The sequence below is a fragment of the Amblyomma maculatum genome, chromosome 7 (assembly GCF_055883805.1).
Source record: "Amblyomma maculatum isolate TAMU_Amacu chromosome 7, ASM5588380v1, whole genome shotgun sequence".
Taxonomy (NCBI): domain Eukaryota; kingdom Metazoa; phylum Arthropoda; class Arachnida; order Ixodida; family Ixodidae; genus Amblyomma; species Amblyomma maculatum.
The window spans coordinates 99,024,536-99,039,903 of NC_139350.1; positions in this window are offsets into that span (position 1 = coordinate 99,024,536).

Here is a 15,368-nt window from a genome sequence, read left to right on the forward strand (position 1 = left end):
TTAGCTGACAAGTGATACCTCTTCAGGAATGCGATCCTTACTGAATCTTCAATGGCCAAATTCTTTCTCTCTTATTTAAGTAAGTCTCATTTTTGAAAAACGAAGAGGCCAATACGCGATTTCAAACAAGCAAATACAGCAGGCTAAAAGATTTCATCTGGCAGGAGACAGCTATTGGTATGAACCTCGGTTCTATAAGTCCTATTGGTTACACAATGTTCATTGTGGATATCAATTTTGATTCTATATTACCATCTAATATGAAGCACTTACCTTCAAGTCTAATATCTCTTCTACCCTGTCACCTTGAAAAGGTCCCTGATCACACTGTAATCACCCCTGATGAGTTGGTGACTGCGCAGAAAGCAGCGATTGGAATTTTTTCAGTTTCTTTCATGGAGTTTTTCGGTGCGCATACCCGATTACACGCCGATGTTTTAGCAGAGTTTATGGCAATTGGGCTTGCACTTTTAAAAAGCCTTTGCGATCAGCCAAAAATAATTTTTCTATCCGACTCTCTTTCTGATTTATTGTTACTGGAGTCAGCATAGGATGCTTTTTTGAGCCGCTGTGCTCAAAAGAGCACAGCGGCTGAAGCCGTACTACCAACGATAATGTACGGCCACCCCCTGTGACCGTACCTGTAACCTTCACCCATCCCGGTATGAAGTACTGTAGTATTTCATACCGGGATGGGTGAAAAAAATACGCTTCATCTGGGTCCCCGGTCAGTGCGGTATTTTCCAGAATGAAGCGGCAGACTTTCTTTCTTTCATCTTTATTTGAGACAATTCAGTAAAAATTGGCCCAGGAGGCAATAGCAAAAGGCTCGGAAAGAGCTATATCAGCTATTGATGCATCTGTTCCATGTACCATCCCTAATATCATCATTCTTGGAATGTCCCGTTTTCAGCGTTATCAATACATAGCAGCCTCATGGAATGATCCCTTGCTATCTACAGCAGGATACCAACATCTAATGTACTCATAGAAAGCTCGTTGATATCAATCACGGCAGTGTGAGGTAACGCTGACTCTCATGCGATGCAGGATTCCCCGCCTAAATCTCTACTTTTGTAGATGCGGTTTCAGCCCCAAAATCCTTTGAGAGACTTGCGGTGAGATTGAAAATATTGAACATTTCCTTCTCGCTTGCCGAAGGTTTCCACGTCACAGAAGGGTACTTTTATAAATTCCAATAGCACAATTAGGATTTACGTTGTCGGTCCCGTTTCTACTCTTATTCGGTGCGAGTGCAAAAAAGATTTGTGTTTCCTCAAATTTGTCACTATTTACATACCTACCATCACAGCTATGGACAAATTCCCTTGCTAATTGTATTCCAAATTTGCAAACTTCAAAATTTTTGCTCCATATTTTTTTTCCTTTCATTCAATTCTGTGATCCTAAATCTTAAGTTTTTTGTTTAGTTGGTAATTATTTAATAAACTAATTCATTATCTGTGGACATTTGGCAGTCCATACTGAACCCTGGTCAATCCCCCTTCGTGGGTATGAGCCATGTATCAAGGTAGAAGAAGAAACAGAATCGCGAGGGTGCGTGCTGCGTTCGTTCGCCCGTGGCTGCGCTAGGCCACATAGGTTGCTTCGGGCGCTCCCTTGTACTGTTAACTGGACGGCCCCAAACAGGTAAGCTCGAATTTGACTTCGGTTGCAGTGGCGCCGAAGGTATTCTACTTAGGCTCCCCTATAGCCTATGGATGCACCTGGGCAACATTTTACCGTTACCGGCCTGTATTGACTTTGTAGCAACGTCTTATGCCACGAACCACTTCTCCGTCAGTGTCACTGCTTTACGCAGGCTTGAAACTGTCGCCACGTTCAGCGGAAGTGAGGTTCACAGTCAAAATCACAATGGAGCCTGCTGCCTTCTTTCAAACCTGGCAGCGCTCGGCCACGTAGGTTGCGGTGGGGTTCCCCCTCCACTGATCACTGGACAGAACCAAACGGGTAAATCCGAATTTGACTACGGTTGCAGTAGCGCCGGATATATTCTGTTTACGGCCTTGCTAGCGTATCAAGCCTACCGGGCGACATTTTACGATTACAAACCGTTTGTGATTCTGCAGCAACTTCATCTGCCACGAACTGTGCTGTTATCATCTGTTTTGGTTTGGCTTGGCTTGGCTGGCAGCTGCGACTGCGATAGTGGCGCTAGTGTATCTGTGGCGCAAGTGGGGCGCAAGTGTATAAGCGGAGTGCGAGAATAAACGGGGGTTCATTTCGTCGCTTGGGAGCTCGGTGTCTGGACTGCTTTCTCTGGCAGCGTTCCGGCGCGGGTGCAACGGCGCCCCCCCCCCCCCCCTGCCTGGGCTAACACGACATAGTGTCAGAAGTGGCCGTCTACGACATGAGGTCAGATGGTCAAGAGTCTTCGCACTGAGCTAGGCACCTTACATCCACGATGTCGAAGACGCCTTCAATACGGCTGCATGGACTGCAGCAACCGCCACCGCTGGACTTTGACCGCACGTCAGAGTGGCCGGCGTGGATCGAACATTTCGACGACGTCCGATATGCAACGGGACTCAACGAATGCTCCCGGGAGGCTCAGGTACGAACGCTGTTGTACACAATGGGGAGGCAAGCTCGTGACATATTCAAGACGTTTTCACTATCTGACGAAGACGCCAAGAACTATGAAACCGTAAAGAAAAAGTTCGACGGGCACTTCGTAAAAGAGAGGAACATCGTGTACGAAAGCGCCTGTTTTCACAGACGCGTACAAATGCCAGGAGAGTCGGTAGACCAGTTCGTCACTGCGCTACACGGCTTGACGGAACGTTGCGACTACGGTGAACTAAAAGAACGAATGATCCGAGACAGACTGGTTGTCGGGCTCCGCGACGCAAAGCTCTCGGAAGCTTTGCAAATGAATTCTCAGCTCACGCTGGCTTCGGCGCTGTCGAAGGCTCGCTTAAAGGAAAGCGTCCAACAGCAGCAAAGTACTCTACGAGGACAACACAGCCATCAGTCATCGGAAATTCGTGACCAGGACCCCAATGTGGACGCGGTGGTTCAACAGAGGCACAAGGGACGTCTGCATGGGCAACGAACGCCGGAGGTGCGGTGTCCTTTCTGCAGTGGCGACGCCCACCCCAGGACAATGTGCCCAGCCAGAGCTGCCAAGTGTCTCCACTGTGGCAAGAAGGGACATTTCGCAAAGGCCTGATTGAAGAAAGCAACGGCTTCCGCTCAACGAAAGGTACGCGTCTCCGCGGTCAACCAGGAAACTGGAGAGCTACGCGTCTCAGCGGTCAACCAGGAAACTGGAGACTTTCGTGGGATCAATAGATGCATGCAGAAAAGCGCGATTTGTTCGGGTGCGCATTAATTCTGTGCCCATTTTTGCAAAGGTTGACTCAGGTGCTGAAGTGTCAGTATTACCAGCAACGTTTCCGGGATTACCGTCCCGACTGGTAAAAACCGATGAAATCTTGCTAGGTGCAGGAGGCAGTAAGCTTAACGTACTAGGCAAATTCGTAGCAGAGATCGCATGGAAAGAGAAAACTGTGTATCAAACATGCTACGTTGTCAGTCCGTTACGCGACGTCCTTCTAGGATTACCTGCACTTGAGGTCTTAGGTATCGTGAAATTTGCAGACGCGGTCGAGTCGGGAAACCTGCAGTACGAGACGCGTTTTCCAGAAACGTTCCGCGGTCTAGGTACGATGCCAGGGCAGTACACCATCAGGCTACAAGCTGGCGCTATCCCGCATGCCATAAGCGCTCCACGCAGGGTACCAATTCCCCTGAGGGAGTCCCTGAAGCGCGAAATAGATAAAATGGAGCGTTTAGGCATAATCAGGAAAGTGGATGGGCCCACCGAATGGTGCGCCGGAATAGTTCCGGTAGTGAAGCCCTCAGGAGACCTGAGAGTTTGCGTAGACCTCACTAAATTGAACAAATGCGTAGTTCGAGAGCGATTTACGTTACCAACTGTGGATCAAGCTCTAGGGTCACTGTCGGGAGCGAAATGGTTTTCAAAGCTCGATGCCAACTCAGGCTTCCACCAGGTGCGACTCAGTAAAGACTCGGAAGAGCTAACCACGTTCTTAACACCCTTCGGTAGATACTGTTTCACGCGACTACCCTTTGGAATTACCTCCACTCCGGAATACTTCCAAAAGAGAATGTCTGAGATACTAGGTGGCCTGCCGGGGGTCGTTAATTTCATGGACGATGTCCTAGTGCTTGGCGAAAGCAAAGCTCAATACGATGAGCGTTTAAGTAACGTGATCACACGCCTAGCAAGGGCAAATGTGACATTAAACAAAGAGAAATGCTCATTCGGGGTTAGGCAAGTGCGTTTTTTGGTCACATTTTGAATGAGGAAGGCATTCATCCTGATCCAGCGAAGGTCAGTGCTATAAAAGATTTGAGAGCACCCAGAAACGTTACTGAGCTTAGAAGCATTTTGGGCATGGCGAATCATTTGGTCCGCTTCCTGCCACATTTAGCCCAAGTGACTGCTCCCATGCGTGTTCTTTTGCACAAGGATAGGGACTGGGTCTGGGACAGCAATCAGGAAAAAGCGTTCCAAGAACTCAAAGAGCTCATTTGTTCAGCGCAATGCATGGCTTTGTACGACGCTTCGCTACAAACCACTCTTTCAGCTGACGCATCGTCTTTCGGTCTGGGAGCAGTTTTGTTTCAAAAGCAAAAAGACGGGCAACGTAGACCAGTTGCATTCGCTTCTCGTTCGCTCACCAAAACCGAGCAACGGTACTCCCAGATCGAAAAGGAGGCGCTGGCATTGACGTGGGCAGCGGAAAGGTTTGATGAGTATATACGTGGTCTGGAAGTTGTTTTTGAAACTGACCACAAGCCCTTGGTGTCGCTGTTGGGTCACATGGCAATCGACGCTATGCCGCCAAGAATTCAACGTTTTCGTCTGCGCCTGATACGATACAGTTTTTCTGTATTATATGTACCAGGCAAATCGCTAACCAGTGCTGATACTCTTTCACTTTCGCCGTTAGCTCGTACGAAAGTGGAAAGCTGTTTAACTGTCTCAGAGGTAACCGCTTACTCGAAAGCTTGTTTACTGTGTTCAGAAACAGGCGACAATTTCTTGAAAAGAGTAAAAGAAGGTCAAGCAAAAGACGAAGTGTGTCGAAGCTTGCGCACAGTGTGCAAAAAAGGGTGGCCCAGGAAACAAAATGTTCCCTATTATCTTCTGCCATACTGGCAGGAACGTGCATGCATTACTTTGGTGAACGGGTTTCTGCTCAAAGGTATGAGGCTTATCATTCCTCAGACCCTTCGCAAGGAAGCGCTAAGCAAACTGCATGACGGTCGCCAAGGCATCTCACGATGCCGCAGTGTGGCTAAAGGTTCTGTCTGGTGGCCGGGACTTAGCACTGAGATAGCGTCATTCGTGAAACAGTGCAGCGTTTGCGCGAGGCATGCGCCAGAACATATCGAACCGATGATTGCATCGCCAACGCTCTCTTTTCCTTGGGAGAGAGTAGGGGTCGATCTGTTTCAAATTCAGGGACGGCAATATCTTGTCGTAGTAGACTATCTTTCGCGATACCCAGAGATTGCCATTCTTCCGTCAACAAAGTCTGCTACCGTGATAAGCCGAATGAAAAGCATTTTTGCGAGACATGGCATTCCCGAGTGTGTGGTGACCGACAATGGTCCCCAATTTGTCAGTGCCGAGTTCGAGAAATTTGCAAAACTGTATGGCTTCCGTCATGTCACCTCGAGTCCGAGGCACCCCCAGGGAAACGGGGAAGTCGAACGTATGGTAAAGACGGTTAAGAATCTCATTCTAAAATCGGACGACCCTTACTTAGTCTTGCTGGCTTATAGGGCCACACCTGGTGTTCTGAACGTCAGCCCAGCGGAGATACTGATGGGTAGAAGGCTTAGGACGAGAGTCCCAATGATGCCTTCGCACCGCAATCCGGGACAATGCTGTCTGCAAGAAGCGGCAGCCAAGGACTGTAAAGTCAGAAAGGAGCAAAGCCGCCACTTCGACCGACGTCACCGGTCTAAAAATCTCCCAAAGCTGGAAGCAGGTGATGTGGTGTGGGTGACTGATCTCCGTACCAAAGGTACAGTGCTCGGAGCAGCACCACAGCCGCGTTCATACCGTGTTCAAACGGAAAACGGGGTTGAAGTCCGTCGAAACAGGAGAATGCTTAACCGTCTCCCAAAAGACCGGGTAGATAGCGGGAACTACGAATTTCCGGATAGTCAGGAACAGCCCAGCAGGGCCGGATTGGTAACTGGAGTAGACAACCAATTTGACGAAGCTCCGGAAGCTTTGGTGCCTCTAACTCAGACGGAGACTGACGGTGGCAATTCTCAAGCTAGAATTGTAACTACGACCAGATTTGGAAGAGTTGTTCGCAAACCCATAAGGCTCGGCGTGGACGACTGATGCTGTAGTGACTGTGTTCTGTCGTGTTTTATTGGGTGTGTTCCAATGTTATTTTGAAGTGTATGCATGTAAAGTTAATAGTGCTTGAAAGGGGGATGTGCTGTTATCATCTGTTTTGGTTTGGCTTGGCTTGGCTGGCAGCTGCGACTGCGATAGTGGCGCTAGTGTATCTGTGGCGCAAGTGTGGCGCAAGTGTATAAAAGCGGAGTGCGAGAAAAAACGGGGGTTCATTTCGTCGCTTGGGAGCTCGGTGTCTGGACTGCTTTCTCTGGCAGCGTTCCGGCGCGGGTGCAACGGCGCCCCCCCTGCCTGGGCTAACACGACACGAACCACTTCTCTATCTGCGTCACTGTTCCCCGGCTATAAACTGTTCCCGCGTTCAGCGAGCAAGTTTACATCCAACATCACGATGAAACCCGTTGCGTTCGTTCGATCCTGGCGGCACTGTGCCACGTCGGCTGCGGCGGTTGATCCTCTCCACTGCTCACTGAAAGGTGCCAGACAGGTCAGTCTGAATTTGGCTTCCGTGGCAGTGGCGCTGAAGATATTCTGCTTGCGACTGCTGTAACGTATAAAGTCGCCCGGTACACACTTACTATTACCGTAATTTGTTGATTTTGTAGCGACGTAATGTGCCACCAACCACTTCTTCGTCAGTGTCACTGATGTATCAGGCCTATAAAATGGTCGCCACGTTCAGCGAAGAAGAGGTTCGCATTCAAAATCACGATATAGCCTTGCGGCGCTAGGCTACGCCGGCTGCGGCGGGTGTTCCCTGCTCAATAAATGAAGCAAAACAGGTCAGTCCGGTTTTTGACTTTGCGGGCAATGGCGCCAAACGTACCCTGCCTGTAATGCTGTTAGCGTATGAAGGCGCCTCGGCAAGAGATTTTGCTATTAGGCATGGATTACAATTACCTCCCATGTCAGCGACGTTTAGGCGACGTAAATGCGGAAAGGGAAGTAAAAGCGGAAGCTAAGATTTCGAAGACTACAGCGCAGTAGCGACACGGATAGAACAAGAGACGGATGCAAACATGGGCGCTTACAAAAATGTCTTCAACTGGCTTATATTGACGTCAGTTGTATGACAACAAACTGTAGTGCTTAAAATGATTGACCAAGAAGTCAGCCACTTCGTAGTAAGATTTTGGCAAACATTTCCATTAATCCAGGCATGAAAACGAGGTCCTCTCAGTTCCGAACGAGATGTAAACAGAAGAGTTCGCTCTCATCCCTCGTATGGCTCCGGCATACATGGAGGAAGGAAACAACTTAGGATAGGCCCTTGCCATTCTATTGGAGAAAGTTTGGCGGAAGTGACGTCAAAATTTAGGGTTAGCGAAGTCGGGCCATTAGCAACGGCGACGCTGTTGCTATGAAAACTCGGGCCACTAGCAACAGCGTTGCTATGGGCCCTAGGTACGTGAGCGTGCGGAGAAAAAAATGCGCAGGGTAATGGAGGAGGAGAGACGTTGCAGCGTCCGGCCGCGCCGACTTCAAAAAAGTGACGTCAGGGCCTCTCCTAAGTTCTTTCCTTCCTCCTTGCCGGCATACTAACGCTCAGTGCCATCCAAGCGAGTGATTACCGATTGCGTACTGTTCGAGCCGCAATAATGAAATCCGCATAACTATCCATTTCTGGAAGGACACCTCAAATGGGCCTTGAAAGGAGGCTCATGAGTTATAATTTACAATAATTAGTTTACTGGAATGAAAATCGGTAGGAGGCTTCACCTCCACCTTTGAGAGTGGCATGCGATAGCGTTAGTGAACACCGCTCGCATTGCATTTCATGCGTTTTGTTGCAAGCGTCTTAAGCCCACTTTTGGCACATGGCGTCCCTGGTGGTGGTGAGAAGGTTTATTGATTCTTGAGCCTTATTATTGTCTTCACTGATGGGTCCGCTCAATATCGCGTAGGGTGGCCGGGAGCTTGTGGATTTCAGCGACTGTTAGAGCACAGCCCACCAGCTCCTTTTGTGCAGCTTGGTCCGAGCTGGACACCGCGATCTCCCATCGCTCTATGTCTGTTAGTTGCCAATTGCTGGGTGGCTGGAGCTTAGAACAAATGTAGAGGATATGTGATGGATGTCTGCTTTGGGTGCTCCGCAGAGGGTGCATACAGGGGAGAAAAGGACGGGGTGGATATGGGCAAGGTGTGCGGGAGGTAGAAACGTACAAGACTGCAGCTGGCTCAAGGTCACCTGATGGAGTTTTGAAGGATTGAGTCGTCGCTCCCTGTAGTGGGGGATAATTTCGTTATAGGTAACCAGGCATTCGCGTACACTGCCTGAGTCTGTAGATGGTTCTGGTCGGTTGACGTGCGCTCGAGCTGTGTTGTGGGAAGCTTCAATCCCAGGGTTGCCCGCATGAGCAGGTACCCATAGGAGTTCAACTGATCTGGTCAAAGGTTGAACAGAATTGAAAATGTTGAAAGCAGGCATGTGAATCCTGCCTTGTGCAAAATATTTGAGTCAACATTGATATCCAACAAGTTCCCGAGGGTTCAGAACAGAATTATTCAGAACAACGGCAAGAATAATGCCATTATTACTAGGCTCACAAACACAGTCCGCCAGACCATGAGACTGATTAGACGAATTGCGAACCATCATCAGGGAATGTGGAAGCATGACCTCCGCCACCTTATACAAGCGTTCGTGGTGAGTCAAGTGGTGTACTTCCTTCTATACTTTTTTCCTTCCAAGGAGGAGGAAGAAAAAGTAAATTCACAACTCACGCAGGCCTATAAAACGGCCCTCAATCGCCCCGGACACACGTCAAATACCCGTCTGCTCATTATAGGGATTCACAATACCCTAGGTGATCCTATCGAGGCTACTCGCACAGCACAAGTTGAACGCCTATTATGCACCGCAATACGGAGGCATATTCTCACTTCCCTAGGCGTCAACCCTATTAGCTCCCTCAGACCCATGTACTCCAATATTTACGCGGTAGCGTTAAGGAGCTCGTGTCGCAGAAAAGCCGGTGTCGTCGGCGTTGTTGGCCATGAGCGATAAATCCCGGCATGCACTTCATAAATGAAAAGCAACTTCCAAGATGGGCTGGGTGGGAATCGAACCAGGGTCTCAGGAGTGTGAGACGGAGACGCTACCACTCAGCAACGAGTTCGATGCTCGGAATCGGTACAAAAGCGCTTCTAGTGAATGCGGTTTTGCCATAGAAACGTGCCGTAGAACGTCATACTGCGGTGTATATCGGTAATTATGAGCATGTTACTTACAGAAGTCGCAGTTACACGAGTAGTGAAGTACGTTTCCGCTACATTTCTTCTGCGCTCTGCGCACATGCAGAGCCATCTTGCGGCAAACACAGAAGAACCCCTCCTCGCAATGTGCTGCGCTGCCCCGACACGTGGCGCGCCACTCGCCCCTGACGTTTCGCCGTGCACCCTGACGGGTTGTAGAATAAGCGTCTTTCCTTTCTTTAGATCACTATCTTCGCTCACCCGCTTTTCCCCATCGGGCCGCGCGGGTACCGGTGCGAGGATGCCCTAATACCCTTGCGTTTAATAAGTTTTCTCGCTCTCTCCCCTTCCAACATCCAGCGTGCGTCACTCGAACAGTGGTGTTTAGGCGACGCGGCTCCTCTTTCCGCTCACAGCGCGATTGCTAGGTGCAGCGTCTGATGCCGGACGCCTCTGACGTGATCGCTGCGCCGTAGCGCTTCTGCTGGGAAAGCGTCCCAGCAGAGGAACACGGGAGCAAGGAACATTGTAATGTGCACAACACAGTGCGATAATGTAGATTGTGAGAAGCACTTGTTTGAACAAATAATTAGGAAAAAGTTGTACAGTGCACTTAGAAGTGTTGAGTATGAAAACTGTCTTTGTGTGACTCAAGAGCATCCCGAGCTGATGAGTGGGCGGTGCGAACGAGGTGCAATAACGCTATCGCGTTCCACTCTTGAAGGCGAAGCTTAAGCGTCCTCCAAATTTTTAACAATCCATCCACTCCCAAGAATCGTCCACCTGGTCCATCACCTAGCTCGCCGAGGAGCCAACGCCGCTGCGCTGAGCGAACACTATCAGGCAGTGATATCAGGCACTACCAGGCGCTGAGCAAACACTATCAGGCACAGATATAACGCAGATATCAGTGCAGTTCATGTGGACGCCGCAGAATATGCTCCTCATATAGGCTATGCCTTGAGCGTAGTTTCCAACACACTTCACTCTATAGTTTCTGGTTAGATTAAAGCTACATTCTCGTTAAAGGAAGATGAAGCCGCAATTTCCTTAACAGTCTCCTCACCCACTCCCAGACTAATCTTTAGTGATTGAAAAACAGCATGGCGTCCGCCTCCCTCCCTCGGTAGTCAACATCTTCGGCCCGATTGCGCCGCTTTGCTTCCGCCTCTCGGGTACGCTTCTGTCTCTCTGCCTCCGCGTCTCGTGCGCGCATCTCGGCACTTTCGCGCCGCCTAACCCTCATCGCCTCTCCTCGCGTAGCGTTCGTCTCCACCTCCTCGGCTTCAGACTTTGCCGACTACGCCGACGATGACCGGACGTACCGGTGCGGACAAAAGTAAATGGAGCGCGCTATTAGTTAAACTTCGCCTGCTGCATAATTGAAATTGAGAGTCATAGTATGTGCATAGTTGTAGTAGACACCAGTGCGCATTTACTTAGACAAATAATGTTTTATTATCTCAAATACAGAAAGCGTGATTACAACTTGAACGGCAAAGCGTGCTTCGTTTGTTTATGTCCGCACCAGTACATGCACTGTCCGCACTCGTAGAAGCCTCCGAGCAGGAGCAGGCATATATACCCAGTCGGTACTTGTAGATGGGGACGACGAATCATACGAACGTCCCACCCTGTTAGTCGGCAGCGTATATCCATCACACACGTAGTCACAGAGAAAGGATGCTCCGCGTCCACTAAAATTTGCACAGCCAGCATACAGCGTCTGCGCATGGCCGGCCGGCAGGTGATAGTTGTGATAGTGAGCTGGTGGCACCAGAGTACGGAAAGAGTGCGAAGCACGTCTCGGATGGAATGGATGGATGGATGGATGGATGGATGGATGGATGGATGGATGGATGGATGGATGGATGGATGGAATATAGTAGCGTCCCCTTTGAAACGGGGTGGTAGCAGTAGCTATCATGCTCACTTTTCTCCCTATATCTTAATTATTGATTTAGAATGGTTAACTAAACCATCATTCTATATATTAAATTTTTGTTCCTACATTACTAACATTATGTCACTTCTCTGCTTTTAAGCCACCAATCTTCCAGTCGTTTTTGGTAGTTTCGACCGCTGGTTTATTCACCCGGCCACTGTTATCTCTAAACCCCAGAGCTTCAGGAACTGTGATTGCGCCTGCATCAACTTCCGGATGGATACCATTACATTCGAGTATAATATGGTCAATTGTTTCACTGGAGTTTCCACATACAGCACATGCGTCATCTCCATTGTTAAATTTCTTTTTGTAGCTGCGTGTTCTAAAGCACCCTGATCTAGCTTCAAAAAGTAGGGCACTGCCTCTTGAGTTATCAAAGAAATCTTCCTTCCTGATCTGCGTTTTCCACTTTCGGTATAATTCCATACTCTCTTTCTTTTCCATCAAATTTATTAAATTTTTACTTTCTGTGTTTTTCACCTGTTGCCTAATGCTCTCAATTTCTCCGTGCTTGTGTCTAGCATACTTACTAGTTAGTTTCCTAGTACTGTTACTCCATTGTCAGTCAACGCTTTTTAAGTACAGGTATTTAAATACTTTAGCTGTCCATCTTTTACTGTCCAATTTCCTCAGGCGTTAATCATATAATATTTTAATCTGAAATTCTCGTACTTCGAAAGATGCCCAGCCCATATCTCCCTGTACCGCCTCATTTGTAGTTTTGCCCTAGGCACCTAGTGCTAATCGTCCAACGGATCTCTGATTTATTTCTAATGTCGACTGTACCTCTGATTTTAGGCACAAAACCGCATTTCCGAAGGTAAATCCGGGCACCATAATTCCTTTCCAAATACCCCTCAAAACCTCATACCTATTGTATCCCCACAATGCCTTATGCTTCATTATCCAGGCATTGCTTCGCCCTTTGGCCTTAAGTGATTGCTCATGCTTTTCAATGTATGCCAATCCTTCGTTTACCCATACCCCCAGATATTTATATTCTGCTACTCTAGGTATTTCATGGTCTTGTATTTTAAGACCCTGATCAGTTGAGCCGTTGAAAATCATCAGACCCGACTAAATTGCGCTGAAACTGAAGCATAGAGCGTCCCCTTCGTCTCCGCAATACTTAACTAGAGTTTGCAATTCTTTCAGACTATCTGCTAGCAGCACAATATCGTCTGCATACATCAAACCGGGGAGGCGCTGCTCTACCACCTTTCCACCTAATCTATATGACAGGTTAAAACCTAGGCTACTCTCTGTATCCTCCGTTCCAGCTTTATCATATAAAGCATGAACAGCACCGGTGATAGAGGACGACCTTGTCTTAATCCTTTGCATACTTTGACATCGTCCGTACTTCTTATCCCTTCCCACGTAATTTCTACTTTATTATCCTGGTATATTTTCTGTAGGAACTCTATTATCTCATAACCGATACCTTCTTCTTTTATTATGTTCCACAGGAGTTCCCTGCTTACGTTGTCGTACGCCCCGTTTATGTCTATTTACAAAGGTCTATTTTCCACTCTAGATATCTCGATGCTTTGGGTAAGGACGAACAGGCTATCATCTAAGCGCCTACCATTTCTAAAGCCGTTCTAAGTTCTCCGAGTGTCTTGTTACATTCTACCCATGCTTGCACCTTTAACTTCACCGCCTGCCTGGCTAACCTGTACATAACAGATGTTATGATAATCGGCATGTAGTATTTTATGTGCATCCTGTCTCCTTTCCCTTTATAAATCAAATTCATTTTACTCTGCCGCCAGCTGTCTGGAATTTGCGTATTCGTTATGACTGTTTCCAGAGCTTTTAACAACGTTTCCTTACTTTTTGGACCGAGTTCATTAATCAGCTTGATCGGAATTCCATCTACTCCTGTAGATGTGTTTTTAGGAATATTTTTTTTCTGCCTTTATTCAGTTTAGATTGGTCAGTTCTAAGCTGCTTTGTATTCCGCTACCTTGTGTTGCATCCTGATTTGCGGAGATTACCCTATCGTCGATCTTAAATGACTCGGCTATAACTGATGTAATGTAGTCCACTGCTTTTTCTCCCTTTAAACAATTTCCCTCGTTATCTTGAATCCGATCCTGCTTTCTTTGATTCTTCTTCCCTAGCCAGCTTATATGGTTCCAGAATTTTCTTGCTTCACCTCTAGAGGCATCGTGTATGTCAGCCATCCAGCGATCGGTGCACTGCCTTATTTTACTTTGGACGAGGGCCTGCACCTGAAGTTTCTTTTGTCGATATGATTCCCAATTTTGGTCGATTTCCTCCTGAGATACCTGTGCTTTCTTTGCCATTCGATGTTCTCTTGAAGCAGCCAGTCGTTGTTCAATAGCTTCCCTGATTTCCTTATTCCACCAGCTCCGTGGCTTCCTCTTTCCATTCCAGCGGTTTGCTACTTTAACCTCCTGAATTTTCCTCCTTATGAGTAGTTCTACCGGTTCATAATCCCAGTCTTCCATGGGGCTTTTCTATATTGCTTCCTCTATGTCTGCTGGTATTTGCGCTATTTGATCGTCGTTTAATTTTGCGTTTACGTTTTGTATAAGTTCCATTTCTCTTTTCATCAAGGGCCCCATCTGCAGACTAATACGTTTATGATCACTTCCCAGACTATACTCCCCTTCTTCGTCTATTTCCAATTTTGTGACCTTGCTATAAATTTCCTGCGACTTTAGAAAATAGTCAATGGTCGTTTGCCTGTTGCAGAATTCCCACGCGATTTGCCCTTCACATTTTGTTTCTCTATTTCCTATAACTAGATCGTGTCGCTCAAAGAAATCTAGCATTAGCTACGTGGTGGCGCCATCTGCACTAAAGAAGTCGTACTAGACAGAGTTCTGGTTTTCGCCGGCATGATATCGCCATCAAATCTTATGTTAGCAATGCGCGAAATTTTCGGAAATGTACTGTTACTTGCTTAATTTCTTTTTAGTTCCGTAACAGATCATTTCTAATGACATAGTGTTTGACAAAGCTTACACAAAACACCCCTTTACTCAAACGAAATAGTGAGGATCTTTGATGTATCGGTGGCATGCTCGTCTCACAGTAAGAAGCACAGGAGAAAGAATCCTGGTATGTTCGGAGTACTTTCATTTACTTTTATTTCTTTCGTTCATTTTGGATTTTCGCGTTACAACGAAGAAGAAAAACAACGCCGGTACCGGATTTTCTGCGACACGGGGCCCTTACGCTTTAGCATAAAAGGCACTGTATCGGTGACTTTTCTCCTTGGACAGCTGACCGCATCGTAAGAGAAAGTAGAAATGTGGGAACGAAAACATCAATGGGAGCAGTAGTAGAGGGCTACGGAGTAATTTTGACCACCTGCGGATCTTTGACGTGCACTGAGATCGCACAGCATACAGATTATAAGACGTAAAGGCGGGGTATTTGTCGCACTTCTCGGTGCACTCCGGAACCTCGCCTTAAGGGAAGAGAGGTAGGAGTTACTGAAAGTTGTGCCACAGTGGAATACCACCGAATCATTTCGAACACCTGGGGATCTAGCGGTCACTGACGTCTTGGCAGCATGCGAATACCTTTTTTAATGCGAAAACCTTTCTAGGCTCATGAAGTGAAAAGCTGCGCAAAAGCAGCCCTTGTGTGTGCTTCCGTATTCTCGCTCGGTCCTTGTTTTATTCCAGCAGTTTTAAAAATGAATAAGCTATGCGCGTAGCCTGTGTATCGCAACTGTGCACTGATGTGTCACTCGCAAATAGCGGGCGCACGATCATTGAGGTTATGAATTAAAGCGACTACTGGTGGTAGGTA